Genomic DNA, 22614 nt, shown 5'->3' with positions numbered 1-22614 from the left:
ATATTTTCAACAACATTACTTGCCCGTCTTCGATACAGATAAACGTGCATATGGATTATGTCTGAGAATATAAGCACAATTATATGTACAAGTGTACATGTAGCATTATTGCGTATTAATAAGAATGTGTTTGAATCAAAATTATTATGGAATACATTCACGTATATTTTTGTTGGAAATATTATAAACTGATAGTTGAATATTCTGAGACGTAAATATCGAAATAACGTTTTTCACCCGGTCAACGCCCGAAGTCAATACAGTGTCGGTGACATAGATTTTATACAAGAATATTCCGCGGAAGATTAGACTTTAAGGAAGTCTATTATTGTGATAAAGGTGTAATCTGAATGATTGTACTTCATAGACTTCCTAAAGCACGACTAATGATACTCTGAAATGTGATAATCAACTACTAACCCTCTGAGGGACACATTATAACCCGTGGGTGAGGAATAAGGATAAGCTATTGTAGTACGTTGTACTCAGTACCTTGTTAATCCTCAATAATGTCACTTGTCACTTGAACAGCATATGACAGTGTTCCCGTGAAGATCCGGGGTAGAATAGGTCTTCAGCAACCCATGCTTGCCGTAAAATTCCGTATCATGTCCAGGGTTCATTCAGAATTGACCCGTTAAGATCCGAGTTAGATTAGGTCTTGTCGTAAGAGGCGATTAACTAGATAGGGTGTTTAGGATCGCTGGTTGATGCACGTTATCATACCCTAAATTCGTGAATCGATGCTCATGATGTCAATCACGGGACAGTCTGGTCCAGCCTCGATTATAAAACAGACCACCGTCATATAGCTGGAATATATGCGGCGTTAAACAACAAAGAAACAAACAAGCATATGACAGTGACACATTAAATAATACAAAATATGGTTTGGCTGCACAACTATAGAAAGACGAGCTCACTCATGTCACTTTTTAAAAGAAATAAATGAGCTTAGTCATCTTTTCGCGAACTCCTTAAAGTGATTCATAAACACATGCTTATAATGTAATAGGAGTCATACAATGGAAATGATTTCTTATGGTTATGGAATTATTTCGTCGCTTCTTATTTAATAAAAAAACCATTTAACTTTAGAACGTCATTTGAGAGTACAAATGTAAAATATATTTCAAGATTTGTGAAAACAAAATTTAATTACATGTCTTAAATTATCAAATATATCTATGGATCTGAATAACGCGAGACAATGTATATCCTAATTGTTATAGATGTAATCACAAATATGGTTATAGACAGCATATTTCATGTTTTACATCTTTAGTATTGATTGAGGAGATAGATAGTCGCTATCTAAACTTCATTAAAGATTATGGGGTTAGAAACTGAGCCGCTGGCTGACAGTTCATGACGCACTCGCACTTTCCAGACGTGTATTCGTCTTGACTGTCGCCAGCTCATCCGTTATCTCCCAACAAGTTGTCTGCTTGAAACTGTCCCCCTTCTCCATTCCCAGTCCTCGTTCTTGGTATCATCGGTAATTGAAGGGACATTTACAGTCGATGCCAATTCCTGTGGTTGTGCTGGCCCGCGCGATCCTAAAATCTGTTTACCCTGGATACATGAACCAGAACGTGCTAAGTAATAGGGAATGTGATCTCACATTGATGGGTATTAGCGAGTTCTTAGCGTTTAGGACCAGGAGAAGGCACAACCGATATTGGAAACTTTTATTCCCCGATGATAGTTTTAACACAAGTAGGAGCCACGGGTGGCCCAGTCGTCTAAGGCGCCGCGATTCGCTGTGTAGAGTTGCGTTCCTTGGACACGCCAGAAACCTATGATTGTGGATTCGAATCCCGGTTCGCCCCGATTATGTTTCTAGGTTTATCAGCACCATACCCGTGCTCGTGGGTTTCACCGAAGTGGAAAACGTCTGAGACCTGCATCACTTCGGGCTTTCCTCCCACATTAAGCTGACACGACGTGATATAACTGGAATATTGTTAAAAGCGGCGTTAAACTCAACTTACTCACTCACCTTAACATATAACAAGTCAAGCATTTCATTGCAAACTAGTTGTCATGCGTGGCTGACAAAACAGCTCAGTGGTCAGCATGTTGTCAGTTTTCATCAATGATGGTTCCTTTCGTCTGTTTTTTGTTATGGGATTCAAGTGGTTGACGTATCTATCACGTGACATGTATTTACATGTAGCCGTATTTTGTATTTCGTCTATATATTTGTCAACGCATATTCTTATTTTTCAGATGTGATGGGAAAACCTTCAAATTTCTTTTTAGATCCTTACTGAACTTATTTACAAGAAATCACTTGTTATTCTTTATATTGCTTCTGCGTTCAAAGCCATCTGTCTTTCATGATATCCACCTTTCATGTTATCCACCTTTGTCTTCATGTACATGACAACTGACATCCAACAAGCATTGTAGCTCTCTTGTCCTTACACTGTTCAATTAGGTTAAGATGGGCTGGTGTGACTTATCAGTACTTGAATCAACACTGTGTTCAATTAGGTCAAGATGGACTGGTGTGACTTATCAGTACTTGAATCAACACTGTGTTCAATTAGGTCAAGATGGACTGATAAGAAGTGTGTCTTATGGCAAGAAAGAGAGCACATGATTTGCACCAAGACATATGTCTCGAGTGGACGAGTGGAAACAGGCTGAAGTTTCATTCGGCCTTGAACCAGTCATCTGATGCTTGAAGCGGGATTCATACAAAGGTATATGAATGAGTTATGTGTTGGAGAAAAGGCTGGATAATCGATGACAGATCCTATGTTTCAGTTGTGATCCGGGAAATTCGGCCATCTGACAACTCGCAGCGTGCACAGATGAGTTTTCAAAACCAATTTTCCATAATTATTAGTGTTGAACGGAACTGTCAGTCAGGATCCCTTGAGATTAAAGCATGGTTTGTAAATATTTCATTATTTTTGTCTTACAGATGTCGTGTTACTCCGGACATTTCGATCAATAGCATGTGTAGAAGGCTGAATATTTCATGTAATAACCTATATTCCTGGTGTCTTGTATGATCGTGACGAACCGGGATTCGATCCCCAAATCGTAGATTTTAGGAGTGCCCAAAGGACGGAACTCATGCTCATGATATCAAGCACTGGACTGTTGGGTCCAGGCTCGATTATTTACAGACCGCCGTTATAATTATAGCTAGAATAGTGCGGCGTTAAACAAACAAACAAACAAACAAAACGATATTGTACGATAGTTTGTCATTTGGTAATAACTACAGATACACTTCCTACATTATGAAAAAAAAAAAAATTCTCGTTTTTTTTATTGATGTCATGTTGGGAGATCGTCGAATCCTTAAAATGAGTTATATGCACATGGCCTCTTGCAAGCAAATCAGTTTAACAACAATTCATTTAAATGTACGGAGGTGAAGTTGAGGTGAGGTGGAGAAATGGGGTTTGACGTCAAGATTATTTCACTGATATATGCGTGCGTGCGTGCGTGTGTAGCTGCTTGTACTGGTCTGGGCTAGTGTCGAGTTAAAAGTTGGTTGGTTGGTTTGTTGTTTAACGCCGCACTCAGCAGTATTCCAGCTTTATGACGGCGGTCTGTAAATAATCGAGTCTGGACCAGACAATCCAGTGATTGATATCATGAGCAATTGGGATCGATGACATGCATCAACCAAGTCGGCGAACCTGACCATCCGATCCCGTTAGTCGCCTTTTACGACAAGCATAGTCGCCTTTTACAGCAAGCATGAAGACCTATTCTACCCCGGAAGTTTCACGGGTCGATTTAAAAGTGCCAGCCCACTGAGATACCATAAAAGTAGAGAGGATTGGGTGCACTCACATGACGTCATATTCAACAACGTTTCTGGAATATTTACGAGGTTTGAAATGTACTGATTTACTGATGGTTGGGGTACACACACAAAGAACTGTTAGGTATTTTTTCTGATGTTCCATCGTTGTGGAGAAATTAATATACATTACCGTGTCTTGTTAAAGAGTTAAACGGTGCACCATCCTCATTTGCACAATCGTCCTATACTCACCCCGCCTAATACACTTTTAGTGTTATTACTGTTAATCCCTCGTTGATTGTAACACCAACTCCCGAGGCCATGCTTTCATTCTGGATACGATAGAGCTACTCAGCCTCGTTTGTCTGTCTCATGAGGAATATAACATCGTCCTACACGAGCGATAGCCCACAATGCAAACAACACCTCACATACGCCCAGTCTTGCAGATCAGTTTACAACGCACCTATAAATTGAGTGTAGACACACTGGTATGCACGCACGTTGAGAATGGGCACTATGTTCTTCCCAAAGGTATATAACACGATGACCTAGAATATAAAAAAGATTATACAGTCAAGTCTCGTTAATCCGACAATCGGCTTTATCTGACACAAATTATGGGAACCGATTAAATCAGTGCTATTTAGACCCGTTAATCCGACATTCTCGCACTCCGTGTCCGTCTATAGAGCTGGCGAAATACTTAAAGGATGGTTTACAACTTTTTAAATAAGAATTCAATTGCTGTATATACTATGTTTGTAATTACTTTATGTTTATGCACACTGATACACGTCTGTAAATATAAATATATATATTGTATGCTCTATATCACAATACGTGATTCATGAGTAATAAACTTCTGTCCTGTCCTGTCCTGTCCTGTCCTGTCCTGTCTCCGACACACTTAATTTGCAAGGAATTGTTGAAATCACTCATTCATCAGTCTCGTTAATCCGACACAGTGATCAGCGTTCTCCGTGGTAATCTGCCCGCGAGTACACAGTCCCGTGTTTTGATGCGAGACGAGTCGGCTGGTAGCTGCATATTTATCATGTTCCAGGTTCAGATGCAGTTATTGTCAATGTTTGAAACTGTACACGCACAGCAATGCTCAAAGGTTTGGAACGCTGTCCCTCTTGGAAAATGAGACTGGCGAAGCTATCTAAACTCAAATTATCTGAAATGTTCTACAAATATTATCAACCATGAACACTTTGGTGTTCCAGAACTCATGGGGTTTTATCAGAAATTCAATCTGGTTATGTTTCTTGGTTTTTCTTCACTAAACCCATCATGCTCGTTGCTTTCAGCAAAGTGGTCAACATCTCCCCCCTCATGACACGCAGAGATATACCCATTTGAAAGTGATGGTGTATATACATATGATGGGTGTACATGGGCCTATTGCTTCCATGCGAAACACCTGTTGGTATTTCCTTGCGCCTATTGCAACAAGCAACATATTATGATAATGAAGTATACATGGATGGTATCGGTTTTCATTTTAGTGTATGGCAGATATAAACACGTAATTTATGTGAGTTAGGTATGAGATGTGTCGTTGCGCCACGTGTGAATAACGTGTAATCGATCTTCCATATTGAGGAAATCCATGCCAATAGCAGTACGATTCCGACAAAATCACGGACATGTGTTTATGAATCAATGACAATTCGTGACAACATAAATATGTGATATATTTCATCGGACTGACAAGCTGATTTTAGTTTTGCCTCTTAAATAACTGAGCGCCGTCCCACAAAGCGTTCTTGGTGTTAAGACGATCGTAACTCCCACATTTTAACATGGACCTGTGACTGTCGTAGCACTGAGATCGCTTCGGGAACGGGCGCTTGAAAGATATATTTTGAACAATGATTGGAAAATTAATATAATTCTGAAAAGTCCTGAGAGTTTCCGTCGAAATGTAAGATGAACAATCAGATTTCATATGGTTAATATATTTGATTTGTGAGTCTGATGAAAGGCGTTTAAATGTTACAACTAATGCCAGGTGTGTAATGTAACTAAGCACAAAATACTTAAACCATAACAGATGTTATGTTCACAATTAGACAGCTGGACAATATTATACTGCTGCTTGGGAAATATTGGCAAATACAGCGACTATCAAAGGTTTTATGGTCAAATATCAACTTGAAGATAATCAGACATCAAATATCAAACAATCGCTTTTTCGTCACGAAGGGCAGTTTATACATTAATCCATACCCATATAGGATCAAAAATGTCACATGATTATACGTTATTATTCTATTATTTTATCAAATAGCACCATACAAACAATGAAGGTAATATCGCGAGAGGGAGTTAATTACCAACAGCTGCACAACCAAATACTGTCATCAAACACGCATTATTGTACGAGGGTAACACGTTCTCGGTTTCTTGAACTTTTCACCTCAGTGTGGGAAACAATCTGCCGTTGATGACACGAATCATGATCATACACGTCATTAAATGATTATTGAAGCTCTCCATTGCACGACACGATCACGAAGCTACAAAGACTATTGTTTGCTTCTTCATCAACTTCTAACACAGCGATGTCGTTTAGCAGTGAATTATTATTTCACAAGAATGCATGTATCTATATCGTGCTCTTTTGTCAAGCACATTAAGTGTAGTTGACACATCTTCGACATTTCTGAAGCCAAGGTATACAATGTATTGCCAGTTTTGGTGAATACTCAAGTCATGCTAGGGTTCTATTTTATATCTAATCGCACATTCTGAATCCAAGTTTTGAAATATTCAGTATATTTATTTTGATTCTGTTGATGTTTACCTTAGTGTTTCACCGCATGATTGTTTGTATGAATGAATTGTTACTGTTTCATATCCCAGTCGCACATTCTAAGTTGAATCTGTAAAAATATGCATTTTTTAATATTTACCCTGCATGATTTTTATGAAGTATAATTTGTACTATCGTGTTACGGCTGAAATATTACCGAAGTGACGTTAAATATTACCTCTCACATGTGTAGCAATTACGGGTCGTTCATATGTATGTGCGCATGTACATGTATAAGTATATATACGTGTCTTGTTGTCAACAGCAATTGCTTGAAGCTTCAGTCTGGCGATATTGTCTCATTTCACTAAAGTTAAGTTTCGTCAATAAAAATGCATTAATTCACTAAAATATGTTTTTATGTTCGACTTTTTGAATTATGTATACATGTTTGAATCTCCTATTTACGTGTTCTTGTTCTTTTTAAGACAAAGTTGCCCCTTTTGTCTCAAAATATGTTTTTTATTCACTCTTGAATACTCGAATACCGCTGTTTCTAGATTTAGAGATTTTAATGAAATCGATAAAACGCATACGTTGTTATTATACATTAATTTAATTTTTCATAAACTTTATTATCTTTAACTCTTTTACACAGTTAAAATACATTTATGCTGTAAAACTGAGTCACAACAATTAACCTTGCGTTAATTACCAACTGAATGAACAAATCATAAAATGTCTCCCGAAAAATGTTCCTTTGAAAACAACTGTAAAACTAAGTACATACATGGATCACTCGTGCAAACACTCTCGCTCATCTGAAGTTAATATAACGAATAACTGATAATGCCATACACAGAGATCTGTTGAAATATGTAAATCCAGTCAAATAACAAAAATACGATACCGTTAAGTCATCAGAATGTTTGCATGCCAGGACATGTGATGATGTGCGTTAGTGTATACATGCATACGTGTGTGTTTATTCTTTATTAAAGTGTACTTTACGTTAAGTCCATTTAAACTTTTTGCACAAAATCATTCGCTGTAACATTTCTCAGTTTATCATTTTCCCGATACATGAATCATAGTTACGCACCTTTAATGGCATGTTGCTGTTCGAAATAGAAACCTTCCGGAATGGGTAGTTTCCGGAATTCTGGGTGTCCGGAAAACAAGATCCGGACTAACGCGGTACTACTTTATATTGTCGCTAAACGTAAATACACTTTATTTTATTCACTAGAGGTAATAAAATGTCTCTTTTATCCCTCTCATTTGTGCTAGATTGTTATGACCTTCTGGAATTCTGTAGCTGGAAACTGTCTCAGAGGGACATTTAAGAATGCTTGCCCTCACATGGCAACGCTGAAAGTACTCTTGTGGGTTATAAATTCCGATAGGTGCTCTTGTCAGTGACGTATTTGACGTCTTAAATTAGCATCAGATCTACTGCAAAGTAAATATGAACCTGTCCGTGGTGCGTACAGCCAAGACTGTCAACTGGAGGTTGCATAATGTTTGAAATATTAATCCTGAATTCAACGGGTGCGGGTTTAGATGTTTTTAGATGGGGATAAAGTGAGTGACTGAGTGAGTTGGGTTTAGCGCCGCTTTTAACATTATTCCAGTTATATCACGGCGTGTCAGCTTAATGTGGGAGGGAAGCCCGAAATGATGCAGGCCTCAGACGTTTACCACTTCGGTGAAACCCACGATGGCACGGGTATGGTGCTGACAAACCTAGAAACATAATCCCCATAGGTTATAGGTTTCTGGCGTGTTCAAGGGACGCAACTCTGCACAGCGAATCGCGGCGCCTTAGACGACTCATCTTCCCGAGTCAAGAGAGTTAACTGACTTTAAAAGTCCAGTTTCCACCCTTGCCGAACTAGGCTGGAATTCCTGGGCTCGATCGTAGCGCCACCAGTGGCTTTTACGAGTTATGACCCTTCTATGCCTCTCCTATGGACCAATCAGATTCCATCACTCGTATCACTTGCATTTGCTTCAAACATAACGGCGGCGCCCAGTCAAGATGATCTGATCGATAATCAAGGTCTATATTGTGATAAAACGGGTCTTACATCGCGAAATGCATCAAATCACGTAAGCACCTTGATTAAAAACATGACAAGATTTAGAAAATATCTGTTGACAACCAGTTAGCGGTGCACATGCTTTGCAAATCCTCCAATCGATCGAAATCTGCACGACAGTTTACGAACCGGATTTCGATTTCGGAGCGCGATTTTGATTGGACTATGCATAGACTCGTTAGTCCAGCCAAAATGTAACTCCATAATACCAGCCAAGTTCGGCAAGGGTGGAAACTGGACTTTTATAGTCAGTTAACTCCCTTGCCTCGGGAAGATGTAGACGACTGGACCACCCGTGCCCCCAGATGGGGATAAAGCGATGAGGAGAGTCCGTATCACTCTGCTGTTATTTTAAGGATTGGTAACAATGGGTTGACTGACAAGGAGGTATAACCATACGTAACTGCTGAAACTTGATACGAACTAAATTAGAGAATATAAAACAAGTCAATCAAGCATAGGGAAGATTATAAGCAAATGGTGTGTCACTCTGTGACACCATTGATCGAAATATCCAGATTCAAAGAAAAATACATAGAACCGAAGGGAAACTGGTGACATATAGTTAGCCAAGACATATAGAAATCTGAGATGAATTGTTTTTATATATCGTCAGAAACAAATGTCCTTGAACAATAAAAAGTCCTGTCGATGATATTCTGTTCATCTAATCTTCTGTTATCCTTTACCCGTGGGTGATAAATATAGAATACTAAACGAGCTCCCGTGTAATACCAATTTTATAATTGATATATATTCATTTTTTTATTTTCATAAAATTGGTTTTACACGGGAGCGAGTTTAGTATTTTATTTATTACTTGTCATTTATAACGCTTTTAGAATTATACTGTTGAGTATGAATAGGCTGACACCTACACGATCCCCGGCATAGTCCAATTGAGTTTAACAGAATAATACTTCAAACACGTCAAAAGTTGAAACGTATGAATTTAATACCATACAACGGTCCACCTTTAGAATTCACAAAATTATTGTAGGGCTAAGACTATCGCAACTCACATACTTTAACTTAGACTAACGACTGTCGTTGCATACAATACGATCGCCTTGTGAGGCGGGCCTTGCACCTCAAAGTTTACAATAACGTCACAATACCCGATGACGTAATTTGTGGAATTTTGTTGCAAGATCCATTGGCGAAACAATGCCATGTGACGTCAGCCTAGCAACAAGGTTGCTGGGGTCATCGAGTGTGCATAAGCTCCTCTCAGTGATCTATCAACTCCATACGCCATGTCGTTGAATAAGCCAAGGGATGTGGAGAGCTTTCAGTATTTGTTCGTGAAACGTGTTCCGAGAGTACATAAGCACGCCCTTTGGTATTACACAATGTGTAATACAACTGTATGTTTATAAATCGGGTGATCTCTTCACGGGCAAGTTATAAAATACTATCCTGTTCATGCAGGCCAGGTGCCAACCATGACAGCATGACAACTAATTTGCGTATCATAATCAGATACCTTCTCTTGTTCTTAATACGCCATTAGAATAAAAGCAACGAAACACTTCCATAGTCATGAGAAGGTTCCAGCAGACAACTTGTAGGCAGATAACGGATGAATTGGCGACAGTCAAGACGAATGAGCGTCTGTAAAGTGTCTGTGCGTCGTAAACTGCCAGCCAGTGCCTCATTTAGTAGTCCCATAATCTTTAATGAAATTTAGATAGCGACTATCTATCTCCTCAATCAATACTAATCATGTACAATATGGACTTTGCTGTCTAAAATTAAAATATTTGATTGTATCTATAACATTTAGTAAACATATTGTCTCGAGTTAGTCAAATCTCCAGATACATTTGTTAATTATAGACACGAAATTACATATTGTATTGGAATGTTGCGAAATGTTGTGAATGTTGTAAATGTTGCAATGTTTGCTGTCAAGGAAATGTAGATTTCCTTTTATGCAAATAATATAGAAACAGATTTATTCTGCATCTTGATCAATACGGTCATTAATGCTTCAATAATTGTGCAATTACAAATAAATGAATACTTGAGAAAATACATACATTCCTTGTTCCTTGTTCAGCTCGAAACATTACGGATGTACTCTGAAATGGTGTTCCGAAGTTATTTGTGAAAACATGTACTTATACTTTCGTAACTCTGTCATGTCCATTTTGCAATGTACGGAGAAATTTTTGTTTATTTGTTTGTTTGATGCCGCACTCAGCAATATTCCGGCTATATGACGGCGGCCTGTAAATAAGTCTGGATCGAGTGATTGCCATCATGAGCAGGTGTCATTCCACTTGATATAATTTTGAAAACCCAAAATCAATTAGGTCATGTGGCAATGCACGCATGGTGATTTCTTGTTGTTAGATCTAATTGGAATGGGTTGTTAAGTGGGCTAAGTCATTTCATTCTCATCTGAGGGGTGTGCAGGTTCAAAATTAATTCAAAGAGCAAACTTACATGTCTGCAGATAATAACAAACCTTAATAGTATTTACATGATGTTATAATATTAATTCAAAAACATAAATATATAAATATCAATGATAAATATCAAAGTGACCACAAAAATGACTATATCCTCGATCATAGTCTCATAGTCTCTCACATTCAAAGGTTGACGTTCTCCCCTAACACCCCCCAGTCGAGTAGCTCCGTCAGTCTACTCCGTAAGGGAGACACGGCCACTGATCAGTAGCAGCATTTGCAGCATCCTTCTCAAGGTCATACATTTATACTGTTTCATTCATAAATCTTCCTCAATTAAAGGAAGAAGGCAATACAAAAATCTAAATTCTAGTCATATAGATGGGGCACTGGGCCCACTTGCACAAAGCGATCTTAGCGCTACGACTATTGTAAGCCTATGTTAATGTATGGGAGGTACGATCATCTTAGCGCTAAGATCGCTTTGTGCAAGTGGGCCCTGGAGTTGTCCCGAGTGAAAACTACTACATCTGATGTATATGTTTAGTGTACAACTGTCGCTGCTTAACCTGAGTACAACGGATTAATTAGCATTGGCCAAATTTGCTCTTTATTCCCCATAGTCTCATGTGTCTTCTTCTACTGTGTCGATACTCCTCAGTCAACTCATGCATTAGATCATCTGGGATCAGATTTACTCATGCGTTTATGGATCATCTGGGAATAGTTTAGTATAGAAATTAGATTTAGTAGGACTAACCCCGTGATTATCGATCTACACAATTGGGATACGATGACGTGCCTCAACCAAGTCAGCGAACCTGACAACCCGATCCCGTTAGTCGCCTCTTTCAACAAGCATAGTCGCATGCGTGGGTTGTTGAAGACCTATTCTAACCCGGCTTATATGTTTTAATAAGTGTGTTGGGTCAGCGCCCATGTGAAGAGTATTGCAGTTAAATCAAGGCATGTCAGTTTTATGCAATAAGGAAAGACCTGCAACGTATGTCATGTTCTCATCAGCTATTGCCATCCTCTGTCAATCAACAAACAACAATATATGTATCAGTTTGGAGACATTACTTTGTGACAACTCATTTGCATGGCTTGTGTTAGTGACTTTACGGAGGATTAATGAGATATAAAATACTACAACAATAGCTGATACTTGTGAATTATTCATTGCACATGGGTTTACTTTTACGACTCTTGCTCAGAATTTGCTTGATCAAGGTTACACTATAAAAGGTTCAGTGAAGCTTTCAAAAAGTTTGTTTGTTTGTTTGTTGTTTAACGCCGCACTCAGCAATATTCCAGCTGTAAATATTCGAGTCTGGACCAGACAATCCAGTGATTGACATCATGAGCATCGATCCACGCAATTGGGATACAATCTCATGCATCAACCAAGTCAGCCAGCCTGACACCCGATCCCGTTAGTCGCCTCTTACGACAAGCAAAGTCGCCTTTTACGGTAAGCTTGGGTTGCTGGAGACCTATTCTACCCAGGATCTTCAGAGGTCCTTTCAAAAAGTATTATGGTAGACATATGGAAGCATTTCCAATTTGTGAAAAAATTAATGTCCGATACAATTCCATTTTTTTTACTATCATGTGTTTCCCTTGTTTATTCAGGTGAACATTTGACTTGCCTTTGCATGTGTTTGTGACGGATGCCACCGGTTGGGCAGGAAGCGCTTACCTTTTCGTGAACACCCGGTATCATCACGATTTCATAGTGATTTTGTGATAAACATATGGTCCTGATATAGTCAGAATTTCTTATGATTAAGGTTTTTATCTATAAGAGACCATCAATATTCAGTTATCCCAATTGTTTATGAATATGTGAAGTGTAATCGTTGAGATATAGCTATACATAAGTTATGTACATAGAAACAGTTTAATTTTTCAGGAAGGAATTTCACTCTCTATATCAGCTGACAACCTGCAGAAAACACGATTTGTTGGTAATTTGCTTAATATAAAAAAAAGGAAAACGTCACATTTTACGAGTGCTGAGAAAATTCGACCGAATGATATCACTTCAGCGTTTTACTTTAGGTAAATAATGTATTCCTGCTAATCAGGTTCCTGTTTTTCCAGGCTTGATTGCACGATTCTTCCTGACAGGTGTCAAGCAACAAACACGGTGTAATTAAGCTAACCGTCTTTTTCAATTTAAGTTGCAAAGAGGACACAACGAACATTTTGTTCTAGCCATAAATTGTTGGGTTTGGCTTTGAAGCGAACAAGTTCTAAGTGGCATATTATTCTTCAAAATTGAAACAAAGTGTGAATCTCTTTGCGCTTGAAAGAAGTACAGGTTACGGTTTTCTGGTCTGTATGCTGTGCTTTGAAGCCATGGACAAGGCAGAGCTGTTCATGGGAATGACATATCTCCTTTGAGGAACTTCAAAACAGGCGCGGTTGTAACACAGTAAAGGATGGCAAAATTACCAACTACTTAGAGCGATCAGGTGATATATGAGAGGCTACTATAGCTTTCCAAATGATGAACTGTTTCGCAACGCTGGCTGTCGATTGCACTTACAGTCTTCACTCAAAGTCATGGCTCGTATTTTTCACAGGCAGTTAGGAACATGGGCGTCGATTGAAACGCTTCCGAGAAGTTCTTCAACAAAATTAGACATCGTGTTTGCCATCAGTTTAATTCTGTGTGTTTTATCTTTGGTGTAGAGGTGAAGCTCTTATGGCCTGTAGTTATGAGTTGTTTGGTTTTTGCATCTTGCTCTGCGTCACGTTCCCGTCTGAGTGCGTTACACTCTGTAATGAAACAAGACTTCGTATTCGCTATTAGTGAGTTTTGTATGTTCATTCTTGGTTTTAATGAGCAAGATCACACGCTTGTAGTTGTTTTCGCACGTTTTAGTACATATACTGGTCCTTGGAAGGTTTTGCTTTGTGCCTTTTGTGTGTGTTAGGGTTATTTTTTTATAGGTTATCAGATCCAATTGATCTATTTTTATCCGGTTGCTCGTTCAGATTACTTTGTATAACACCTGATACCCTCCTGGTGCAGATCTGTTTGAATTGAAAGTTGTGGTGTGTGGTTTCTGTTTACTCGTGTATCAAGAAAGTACATGTGTTAGTTTCATAAATGAATACAAAAATATGCGAGAGAGAGAGAGAGCGCGAGAGAGAGAGCGAGAGAGAGAGAGAGAGAGAGAGAGAGAGAGCGAGAGAGAGAGCGAGAGAGAGAGAGAGAGAGAGAGAGAGAGAGAGAGAGATAAACTGGGTGAAGATGGAAGATGTAACGATAAACCAACCAATGCGAAGCAGTGAGGAACCCTCTACATTCAAGCACCTCGTCTTCAGTGATACAGTGCATGCATACACATAAATGACTCCCATTAATCACTTTGTCGCCCTGGAATACGCACTGGCGGGACTGGCTTGTGTAGGTCTGGTCGGATAATTAAATAAACTAAAGTTACACATGTTCAACGTGAGTTTATCGACTATCTACTATCTACTTCTACAAAGTGTATGGACGTCACATTCATATTGAAGGAACACAGATGCTGCATTGCAGGTATATAAGAATTTCTGTTCTGAAAGTCTGCTGTAGACATAATCAGGTAGATGCTAACTAGTTGTAGACGCAGTCTGTAATAACATGTAAAAATACCACCGATCTCGAAGAGGAACCAATTGGTATTTCCAGCAAGTTGGATTCCGGTCATTCGGAAGTTTGCTAAATCAAATTATATTTTGTATCTTTATCATTAACCTTCACGAAGACAATGTCTCAGTTCAACTTGAAATATGATCTCTCTTCAGTTACCAAGGGGCTTGTGGTTAAGTTTATAAAGTGTTAGCACATCTTTCTGACTAGTTACAAATGAACTTCACAACAAACAATTGGTATTCTTAAATATAACTTTTCCATCTTGAAACATTACTGTCTACAGCAGCTTATCTGAACAACTAGAAAACACATTAAACGTGTTTACCGAAAACAAATATTGCAATGAAAATACAAAGGTTATATCTGAAAACCCCAAACACCTGTGGATGACCTTTAACACCCTAATCAAAACAAAACATCCGATATTTTTTCTGTAACTGCTTCAAGACATACACTTCTTTCATTCAACGGAGCAAAACTCATTAAAATCAACAATTTTTTTTATTACAATCAGCAACTCCAGTGAAATTTCTTATTTCCTTTGAAAAAAGTACAAATTATTCTTTTCCAACATTAAAACCCCCCATCAAAAGCCCCTCCCACAATATCAAGCGCCCAGACTATGAGAATTGAACTCTCCTTCTGGAGTGCTATGTAGGTTAACTGTGTCTACAGCAACGCTTGTGTGGTGTCACTGGCTACTAGCAATTATTGCTTTCTCCTATGATTGATGGTAGTTGCTAAGATCTTGTTTTTTTGCTTGGCAAAGAAATAGTTAAGATTTGCGACTCTGTGGGTGGGTTTCGTGTCAACTTTGTTGATAGTGTCCTGAACTCAAATAACTAACAATTTCTTTGTGTCATTAAAATATCTCAGTCTTCAGTTACAGTTGGGTCATGAGGCCAACAGTAACTGTAATGAAAAATCCCACACTGGTTAATTGACTCTCAATGTTCATTCTCTGAAGCAACGCTTATACTCCGTCCCATAACTGGGTCTGGCCATGACAAAAATACCTTGAGCTACTTGTATGTACTAACCTTTGCAGGGACCAAAACCAACTGGCCCCCCTTTTTAATGTTTTAAATTGACTTCCGATGTACACAGAATTAGGAATTATTCTGTTCACTATTTTATCGACGTTACTGCTCACATTACGGGTCAGTCAAACGTGCGACGCCTAATAACCACACGTCCACAGTTCATAGTCCCTAAAACGAGTGATAACATTGCTTATCTGCCTTTAGTGCACCCCCGCCCAAACAAATAAATCTTTTGCCATTGCAGCCAACCCACACACCAGTCTCCTCTGTGGCGCGTCAATTTGTAATAAAAAGTTGGCATGTCTCATCATTTTATTGAATCTCTCACCTTCTGTGGAACTGACATTGTATATATGATTATTTCAGCAAGAAAAGGCATGTTATGTATATTGCACAGATACCTTGACCACTTTATCTTCATATATCTTGGGGTGTTTATCAGTTCTGATTTAACTAAAAGATCGTAAAACTTTCACAAACCAGTCCATTCCGAATGTGTTGGAATCCCCAAAAGGTAATTAACACTGTGACTCCATACTTTATAAAACCTGAGGGAAAATCGCCTTCACAGAAATTGTTTTACATAAACATATGTCCGAGGTCTTACAATTGGACGTCATAGATATACATTTGTTTATTTATTGTTCTGTATTGAAATACATATATTTGTTAGACCGCCTCCGTGGTCTAGTGGTAGAGCGTCCGGAGAGCGGAATGTCCGGGGTTCGATCCCCGGCCGAAAGACGTTAAAGACGTCATACCGAAAGACGTTAAAAGATGGTACTTTTTGTTACCCTGTCTGGCGCTCGGCTTTAAGGGGATAAAACAAGGACTGGTCGGCTCGAAGTCAGTATACTGTGTCTGAGTGGGGTATTCATGTTAATTTGCGGCATGCTATCTCAGTGAGCTGGCACTATAAATCGGCATCAGTCCGGACTAGTACAAGCAGCCACACAAACACACACACGTACATGCACGTCGCTATAAAAGTGCAATAATCTTGGACGCGACGTTAAACCCCATTTCACCTCACCTCACCTCATGATAAAGAAGGAAACAGTCAAACAGTGATAACATGATAAAAATTCGCAATCAGTACAAATCCACATCCAATGTATGACCACACTGTGGGTCAATCACAAGTGATTAAATGGTGATTTCGAATACATTTTGCAATCAATGCAAACCTATACCCCATATAATATAACTGTATGGGTTATTCAAAACAATCTTCCAGATACTGACCGAAGCGTCAATGGAGTGTGTTCTTCAATGCGCCATGTCTACTGCCGCACGAGCAGACTTTCCATCCTTGCAGTTTCTATCGACTGAACGCTTTATGCAGATCTGCAGATCTGTGAGGTAGTGGTTTGTCAATTTAGTTGTAAGAACGTTGATAATTGATGAATTTGTTTAGTCCTTCCTCAACTAGAAAATTTGGTATGGTAGACTCTTATTTACCATCCCATTCTGGTCTACACATGAGATATCGCTTGGGTGAGATCAAGCAATCTCTCCAAGCTGCAATAAAATTGCATCCCAATGGTTTGCACACACCCGCGTGCATGCATGTCGCTCTATAAGTGCAATATTCTTGAACGCGACGTTAAACCCCATTTCACCTCACCTTCACCTCACATATATTTTTTCTTCGTGTACAGAAACCAAACAGTAAGCAAAACAAGATAAATGGTCGTTTGACATGGTCCAGCCTCTTGAATCAACTTCAGTGGTGAGACAGGAAGTTCCGTTGTGTAGAGTGCTTGAAGCCCGAAGTGATGCAGGTCTCATGATCAGACGTTTACCACTTCGATGAAACCCACGAACAAGGGTATGACATGGGTATGACAAACCTAGACACATAATCGGGGCGAACCGGGATTGGAATCCATGATCATGGGTTTCTGCACAGCGAATAGCAGGCCACCCCCCCCCCCCCCCCCCCCCCCCCCCCCGTTGTAAGAACTGTTGAATGAGCGTGTTGTTTTTATAATGTTAAAAATTAAAAGTTAAGAGTCTAAATGAGATTAGAATGTTCTGCGTGTTTTATACCGAAGTGAACGTTTATCAACTAAAAGTGAGTGATTTAAAATTCAACGTCGCATCGGCAATATTTCAGCCATATAGCGACTTATCAACCAAAAATGATAGTGGGTAAGTAAACATTGCCTAAAGCTGTATTATTTATTTTGCAGTTATTCACGGAGAATGAATGTCCAGAACATGACACACGTTGTCGAAATCGTAATTAAATGACGATATGCTCAACTTCTGCAAAGGGTCAATTATATTATTAAAAAATCAGACTTAATGCTTTTTATTTTTATTTGTTGTTCAACGCCGCACTCAGCAATATTCCAGCTACATGGCGGCGGTCTGTAAATAATCGAGTCTGGATCAGACAATATCAGCTATTCACTAAAAAATGAATGTCGAGATTATGAAACACATTCAAATGTTAATATATAAAGTGCAATTGATATTATTCAATAGTCAAACACCGCCTCCGTGGTCAAGAGGTAGAGCGTTCGCCCGGAGAGCGGAAGGTCCGGGGTTCGCTCCCCGGCCGTATCATACCGAAAGACGTTAAGAGATGGTACTTGTTGTTACTCTGTCTGGCACTCGGCATTAAGGGACAAGGACTGGTTGACTCGGGGTCAGTATACTGTGTCTGAGTGGGGTATTTATGTTAAACTGTGGCATGGTATCTCAGCGGGCTAGCACTATCAATCGGCATCAGTCCGGACCAGTACAAGCAGCCACACACATGTCCTTTTCCGAATTTTATTGATATGATACCAATTTGCTTTGAAATGAAACATGCACACTCTTCCTGATTTCAATTCTGTCTAATCTGGACACGGTTCATATTTAAATACTTCGCCCGTTTTCTGTAAAAACATATTTCCCCTGGTTTCGACACACTATAGGTATACGTACCCGTTTCGATTTCCTCAGCAATCTAATGCACCCGTAAACAGCTAATCGTTTTGTCTTACTTTTTCACAAAGGTACCTTCCATGCTGTCTGTATCAATTAAACGCTTCATTTTGATCCGCGGGTTCGGTTGTCAGGTTGTAGTGTGAGTGAGTTAAAATTTAAAGTCACATCGGCATTATTTCAGCCATATCGTGACTTGAGCAAGTTATGTATTTATATAAAAAATTAAGACCTGTCATCGAAGGACAGTACAACAACTAGTAAAATATCACAGATTATAATTGTAAAACTAGTTTTAGAATAATAAGATAATCAGATTATAACGGACGACACAATATAAAAACGGGCTGTAGATCGCCAGCAACCAACGTTAGGCCACCATACTAGGGACCATGGGGACATACGGTACTTCTGCTACATACATGGTACCCCAGCAGGATTTACTCCATCACCCTGGCCACTGGCGATGATCAGAAAGATTAGCCAAAGAGTTAAAATCAACAAAAATACTACGACTAAAATCACAGAGAAATGAAATGATACGTTGAATGATACCGGACCAGGGGCACAATTGTTTTACGATACTTCAACCCCCTGTGAAGATACAGCCACTAACAATCACAGTTATGATTTCATTCCATCAAATTAAAAATCATTTACTTTATACTGTACATATTATAATCAAAATTTATCTATTAATTCTATTTCTTTTAAAAAACCGATGATTAAATGAGCACTGATTTGATTAAAAAGATCCTTTATGGATGTAATTTTGAAATACTTATCCCTTGTGATGGAAAAATCAATGCAGTCAAGCAGGACATGCTTGACCATGATTCTTTCATCACAAGGGATGCAGAATGGAGGATCCTCACCTTTCAATAAGTATTCGTGGGTATATCTGCTGTGGCCAATACGACATCGTCGCATAATGACCTCTTCAAATCTGGACTGACAACCCAAGTAGGTGCAACCAATAGTTGGTGTTATTTCATGTAATTTATTTATACCTACTTGGGTGTCCCACTTCTTTTGCATAGGGTCCCTGATGTAACATCTGATAACAGGCTTATAGTCACTGTATGGAAGAAGAAGTGGTGTCACAGATTTGTTGAGTGCTGCTTTAGCTGCAGCATCAGCCATTGTGTTGCCAACAATTCCAACATGGCTTTGCAACCAACAAAAGACAATGTCGTATTGGCCAGTTGCAAGGGTATTAAATAATTCTAAAGTAGCAAGTATCAGTGGATGAGTCGAGTTGACACTTTTTAGTGCCTGTAGGCATGACAATGAATCGGAAAATATGATAAACTGCTTACATTTACTTAGATGATGAATATATTCTAGTGCTGCCAGTTTAGCATTGGCTTCAGCAGTAAATATGGAACTATTATTTGGTATTCTAGAAGATATAATTTTTGATCCAACAACTGTGGCACTAGCAGTGTTGCCACAATCCTTCGATCCATCAGTAAATATAGAGCGGTGCCAAACATATTTATATCTTAATTGGATATATTCCTGCTGGAAGACTAATGGGTTGGTTTCTGATTTTTTTAAATTCGCAAGTGTTAGGTCTACCTCTGGTTTAACAAGTTGCCAAGGAGGCGTAGACAGCAGCTGATATGGTGCACTATTATTTAGGTCTATGTTAGCTGCTATGATATGTGGTCTAAGTCTGATCCCAAGAGGTGGAACAAGTTGTTGTTTTTTTCAAACAATTCTTCGTAAATTGGAGAAAAAACACAACTATATTCTGGATTAGAGGTATTTGAGCGTAATTTAGTAATATATTGTAATGCGAGTTTAAGACGGCGTTGTTTGAGGGAAGGTTCATCGGCCTCCACGTATAAACTATCAACAGGAGATGTCCGGAATGCTCCAGGACAGAGCCTCAATCCCTGATGATGTATTGAATCTAATTTCTGTAAATTACTTTGACAGGCTCCACCATAAATGATGGAACCATAATCCACTTTTGAGCGAATAAGTGATCTGTACAAATGGAGAAGGGTTGTCTGATCTCCTCCCCATTTGGTGTTTCATACGACTTTCAATAGGTCAAGAGTTTTCAAGCATTTTGCTTTTAGATATTTAATATGTGGTAGAAATGTCAGATGACGATCAAATATCTGTCCGAGAAACTTGGCCTCTTCAACTACTTTGATGGGAGTGCCAGATAGAAACAATTCTGGGTCCTTATGCAGTCTATATTTTCTGCAGAAATGTATTCAATTTGTTTTATTTTTGAAAAAATTTAAAGCCATTGGCAAGTGACCATTTATGTATTTTATTCAGACACAATTGTAGTTGTCTCTCAATAGCAGACATGTTTTTACCACGACCAGAAATATTGAAATCATCCACAAACAGCGATCCATCTACTGAATCGCTTAGAACTTTTGAAAGACTATTTATCTTGATACTGAATAGTGTGTCAGACAGAATACTGCCTTGTGGGACACTCTGATCCTGATTATAATGGTCAGACAGGGTTGTACCCACACGGACTTGAAATTGCCTGTCAGTTAAAAAAATCATGTAGATCCTGTAAAATGCCGTGCTTTCAGGTAGTATCGTATGCTTTCTCGAGATCAAAGAATATTGATACTACGTGTTGTTTATTTACTACAGCATTTTTAACAAAGGATTCTAACCGTACTAAATGATCTATAGTACTTCTGTTTTTCCGGAAACCACATTGAATATTAGTAATAAGATTGTTTGTTTCCAGATACCAAACTAATCTATTATTTACCATTCGTTCCATGGTCTTACAGACAAAACTGGTTAAAGATATAGGACGGTACTTTGAGGGATCTGTATGATCCCGGCCAGGTTTTGGTATGGGGACTACAATGGCATTATGCCACGAAGGAGGGAAATTCCCTGAAGTCCATATCTGGTCAAAGATGTCTAAAAGGGTTTCAAGACATGATTCAGGCAAATGTTTCAAGAGCTGATAATGGATATTATCATCTCCTGAGCTTGTCCAAGGGCAGTACGTAGCTCATGTAATGAAAATACTTCATTATAGTCTTCACCATTGTCCGAATTAAAATGTATTGTTTTCTTTTCCTGTTGTTTCTGATATTTTCTAAACTCCGGGACATAATTTGATGATGAAGAATGTTTGGCTAACGTTGCTCCAAGTTTATTTGCAATTTCAGTTTTATTAGTTAATACCTGATCATCATCTTAAGATTTTGAGCCTTTGCCTTTTATTTTCTGAACCATGTTCCACACCTTGGACATGGGTGTACGGGAATTTATCTTGGAGACATAGTTCCTCCAAGATTGTCGCTTATTTTGTTTAAAAGCACGTCGTGCCTTGGCATTTGTAATTTTAACCCTATCCAGATTATGGACTGTAGGATGTCTGCGAAAATATTTTTCTGCTTTCTTCCTACACTTTCTGGCCTGTTTGCAGTCATTAGTAAACCATGGTTTACGAATATGTGGATTCGCAGAGGACTTAGGAATGGTTTGGTCAGCAATGTCACTCAGTAAATCCGAAAACAACTGTATCGGATCTGGAATATTCTGGAAAATTTCATGTTTTAATTTGGCAGTACACAGTATCTCATATAAGGACCAATTAGCCTTGGTAAAGTTCCACCTGCATGATGGTGGCTCATCAGTAGGATTAACAGTTTTAAGTATAGTGGGAAAATGACTGACCATGCAAATTCATTATACAAGTTTGAGTCTGTGAGTGACAGATCGAGGGCAGAATAAGTTACAGTGGCTGGATGTAAATAGGTGCTGGAATCATCATTAAAGGTACATAAGTTATTGTCAAAAAGAAAATCCTCAATGATTTTTCCTTTATTATTAGCATTTGTACTTCCCCAGAACGGGTTGTGTCCGTTCAGATCACCCATGTTTATGCAGGGCTTTGGAAGTTGATCGTATAGATTT

This window comes from Haliotis rufescens, unplaced genomic scaffold (genome assembly GCF_023055435.1).
Source record: "Haliotis rufescens isolate VD_foot unplaced genomic scaffold, xgHalRufe1.0.p SCAF_13, whole genome shotgun sequence".
Taxonomy (NCBI): Eukaryota; Metazoa; Mollusca; class Gastropoda; order Lepetellida; family Haliotidae; genus Haliotis; species Haliotis rufescens.
This window is presented reverse-complemented; position numbering follows the sequence as displayed.